The 4,640-nt window shown below is 37.0% G+C and overlaps 1 non-coding gene across 1 annotated transcript; it reads right to left on the bottom strand.

Moving 5' to 3' along the window:
• Positions 1 to 3,642: 3,642 nt before the first annotated feature.
• LOC112086458 lies at positions 3,643 to 3,749 on the bottom strand. The gene has a single exon (XR_002899536.1). It is a non-coding gene; the product is annotated as a small nucleolar RNA R71 (small nucleolar RNA).
• Positions 3,750 to 4,640: the final 891 nt, after the last annotated feature.

Raw genomic sequence — 4,640 nt, 5'->3', positions numbered from 1 at the left:
AGTTTTTAGATCATTTTTAGGTCAGTTTTAAACTCAATCAGGAAACTATTATTATTCTATTTATCACAATTCAGGGGAAGGAGAAAGATCAGTTCTTTGATTTTTTTCCTCAAAGAACTAATGATCTGCTAATCAGTTCTGTTTTTTGGTTTGGAAAGTTACAACCAGTAAAGAGTTCGGATTGATGTCATTATAATTGGTTGTTTGTTTCATGAAATTAATGATCTGCTAATCAGTTCTGTTTTTGGTTTGGAAAATTTTGCGAGATTTATGTAATGTAAATTTGAAATGCTATTTCCTAATCACTCTTTTTTTTTTCATTTTGTGATTATAGAAAAGGAGAACTTGTGCCTCACTTTTTTTTCATTTTGTGAGGTTTATGTCATCTTAGTTATGGTCATCAGTTATAATGATCTTGAACTCGATTTGTATATAGTTTAAGTGTAATGGTGATATACTATTTTATACAGATGTCTTGTTTTTCTTGTTATAGTCATTAAGCAGAAGATATCAATGTGCCAGAAATTTAATGATTCCAAAGGAACCTTTGAATCAAATTACAATATACTAAAAATTCAGTCACAATTCAAACCGATCAAACATAAGTGAAAAGGGGTAGAAAAAATTCAAAAAAGAACTCAAACAATTCAAAATCAGATTTTCATTTGACAATTTTTTTTTTCAAATGAATACAACCATCTTAATTTTCATAGATTTCAACAATTATGAAATACAATATTTTTTGTAATAGATGGTAGGGTTTGAAATTTTTTGTAAGACTAATAGAACAAGAAAAATTGAACCATAATTATAACACATAAACATATTAAACTCATAGGTAGTTTTGTAAGAAAAAATCTCATTAGCAAACGTAATTACAAAGCACATTATAGCAAACAAAAATATCAAAAAATTTTACATAGAAGACTTCGTTTGAACTTTGAAGACTTCATAGACTGCAGGAAAAGTCTACTTTTATAAGCTAACTAGCTTATAAATCAATCAATTCCAGAATAAATATCGACTTAAATCAAATGAAAATCATTGAGTAGTTCAACCACTTGCTAACACGCATGTCCAAACCTAAAAATAAGAAAAACATTATAAATATTTTTGAAAAGCGTTTTTATAATAAATACAAAAGTAGCTTCCCAATTAGACTTCATCTGTAGACTGCTGGAGAAGTCTACTTTGATAACTAGCTTAAAAATCAAAAAATCTGATTCCGCAATAAATATCAACTTAAATGAAATGAAAATCATTGAGTAGTTCAATCACTTGCTAACAAGCATTTCAAAACCAAAAAATTGAAAATATACTTAATAAATGTGCCAAAAAAAATGTTTTTAAAATAAATACAATAAGTAGACTTCTAATACAGACTTCAAACGTAGACTGGAGGAGAATTCTACTTTTTCCTGTGGAAGTAGGCGAAAGAAGTCTACTTAAAAAAGCATGTTATTTTTGCAATTGACCAAAACATTGACTTTTTCGTAATTAGACTTCACTTGTAAACTTCAGGCATAAAAGGTTAGTTTTGCATTTGATCAGGTCATTGACTAACCGAGTAGATTTCTAGCATAGACTTCTGGTATGAGTAGACTTCTCTGACAGTTTACTAGTGAAGTCTACTAGTTTCAATAGAAATTTACATGATCAAATAGGTTATTTTTGCAATTGATTGTCCATAGTAGACTTCAGTGGAAAGTCTACTATAAAAAATATTCCTTCGATGTTTGACCAGAAAATTAAAGTAGACTTCAGGAAGAAGTTGATGAGTGGAGATTTTGACTCATTCTAACTTGTGTTTACTAATTGTTTTAGGAGTTTTTGGAGTCTTTTCAGGAAGTTTCAGGTGACTTAGAGGCCTTATCAAAGGATTGGAGTGTTTAGGAGGCATTGGAGCAAAAAGAGATGAATTTGAGCAATAAGGAGCTATTTCACACGTTTTTGGAGAAATCATCCCCGGAGCACCTGCTCCCGGTTTGGACCCTTCGTAGAGCACCTGCTCCAGACGGGAAAAAAATAAGGAAATCGACTTTTACCTAATTTTGGGAGGAGAAAGAGAATAAAAAGCCCACAGCCGCCTGTGTTTTAGAATCACGTTTTTCTACAGACTTTCTACGCTTTCTTTTTACAATTTCCTGAACCATAGAGTTTTTACTTGTAAGCTTTTGGGAGAAGAAATCTGCTACACTTTGAGAAGAATTCTGAACCCTATTATCTCTTCTGCGATTTTAATTCATGAATTCCTTTCCATCTGTTTCTGTGTTTCTTTTCTCCATGTCTGAGTAGATCTCTTAGCTAGATTAAAGCGTTCAAAGGATTTCATGAGTTAGAGGATTAGATGCAAATAGGGCTTGATATCTATTGTCTTCACCATTGTTAGACTTAATGCTTAGGTTGAATTGATCACTCAATCTGCGATTTTAGGTCAATCTATTCATCAAAAGTGTAATAGGTTGCTAGAATAAACATTGGTGAGCGATTTGTCCTTAGCCAACGACAGTTGAAGTTAAGGCAAATTGTGAACAGATCAAATCTGCTAGCTAATGCTTGTCTGCAATTTTCTAGGTTCAAACGACAGTTTAGGATTTAGGTTGTTAGACAAAGTTATCGAGATCACGACAGTGGATCGATAAGCTTTTCTGTTTGAGTTCGAGACTTGCATTACACTTGTGCCCTGAATAGTCATCTGGTTCTTATCTCTGAAATTCCTGCGAATTGCTTTGGTCTAGTGCTTGTTTTAATTTGAATTTAAATCGTTGTTTGCCATTCTGTTACTTTTTAGTTTTCAAAACAAACCATCTTTCGTCTTAGCTTTAATTCAATCCTCACAAATTCATAGAGTAACACTGGTCCTCTGGATTTCGAATCCTTTATATTACAACTACATCACTGTTCTATTGCAGTAGAAACTAGGAGCATATCTAGTGAGAACCAAATTTTGGCGCCGTTGCCGGGGACCAATTCGTTACCTTTGATTTTTGGTTTGAAATTCAGACTAAGGCTTTACTAATTTTTCTCTCTTGTTCTCTTGTTTGCGTGTGTTTCAGGTGTATGTCAAACATATCCACAAGGAGCAACTGCACCGATCTTGTTTCTTTGTCGAACACCGATCTAGCAAGAGTCGAGCGAGAAAACAGACGTCAAAGGCCTATTCAAGCCAACATGGGCGATCAAGGCAACAATGGCAACATGGCTGTCGAGGTTCAACAGCTTCGACAGCAATTGGAGCAGCTGCAAAAGGCGCAGCAAGACAGGGAGCAGCCACAACCTGCTATTGGAGACAAGGACAGTCCGCATGCTTACTATCACAACAGGGCTGCGATTGCTCCTCCAACCATTCAGAGGCAAGACTTTGAGATCAAACCTCAGCTGATCTCATTGGTGAAGCAGCACCTCTTTCATGGGCTTCCTGCTGAGATTCCGATGGACCACATCGAGAATTTTGAGGAGATTTGCAGCACGACTGGATCATATGGGATACCAGCCGATTTCTTGAAGTGCAAGCTTTTTCCATTCTCACTTGCGGACAAAGCTTTGCGCTGGCTGAAGTCATTACCACCTGGGTCATTGACTACATGGGAAGAGTGCAGATCAGCGTTTTTGGACCATTTCTACACTAAGGCAAAAACTGCAGCTCTGAAGAACAAGATCTCGTCGTTTAAACAGCAACCTGGTGAAGCTTTCTGCGAAGCTTGGGAGAGGTACAAGGAGTACCGAAGAGAGTGCCCTCACCATGGGTTCTCTGATGAGCAGATCCTGTCAACCTTTTATGATGGTGTCAACTGGGATTACAGGAATGCTTTGAATGCAGCTAGCAATGGCGATTTCATGACTAAGTCCAAAGAAGCTGCTTATGAGTTGATTGAGAACTTAGCTGCAAGCTCCAGCAACAAATCCCAAGAGTATGACAGGTCTAGCAAATCAGTTCATAGTGTGGAGTTGAGCAAAATCGATGAGCTTACAACAAAGGTGAATCTGCTGTTGAGAGAGAACCAGAGATCTGTGCATTTTGCTGATGAGGTTGGTGATGCACCTCTTGCTCAAGAGTTTGTAGATGCAGAGAATAATGATCAGATGGAGGTAAATTTCGTGAATGGACAAGGGTATGTGCAGAATCGCAGTTTCAACAACTTCAGAAGCCACCCGAATTTATCCTACAGAAGCAACAACGTTGAGAACCCTCAGGATCAGGTCTATCCGCAGCAAGGAGTGCAGAATCAGTCAGGATTTCAGAAGAACTTCTCCAGCAACTTCCAAGGAAAGCAGTTCATCACCAATCAGAATCGATTTCAAGGTGGAAATCAGCCGAAGTTGCCTTTCACAAGTCTACAGCCTTCTTCGAGTTCCTCGAATAACTCGCAGGATGAGCTGAAAAACTTGATGCAACAGCTGCTGGTTAATCAGCAAAAGTCTTCCATGGAGATTAATGCCAAAGTGGACACCATGTACAATGATTTGAATGGCAAGTATGAGGCTGTGTGGACTCATGTGAAGAAGCTGGATGTTCAGGTAGCTCAGACTGCAGAAGCTGTGAAGAGATCACCTGGAACTCTCCCTGGAAAAGGTGAAAACCCCAGGAATGAGTTTGTGAATGCTATTGAGCTTAAAAGTGGGAAGACTCTACATGCTGC

Source organism: Eutrema salsugineum, unplaced genomic scaffold, assembly GCF_000478725.1.
Source record: "Eutrema salsugineum unplaced genomic scaffold, Eutsalg1_0 scaffold_20, whole genome shotgun sequence".
NCBI lineage: Eukaryota > Viridiplantae > Streptophyta > Magnoliopsida > Brassicales > Brassicaceae > Eutrema > Eutrema salsugineum.
This window is presented reverse-complemented; position numbering and strand designations above follow the sequence as displayed.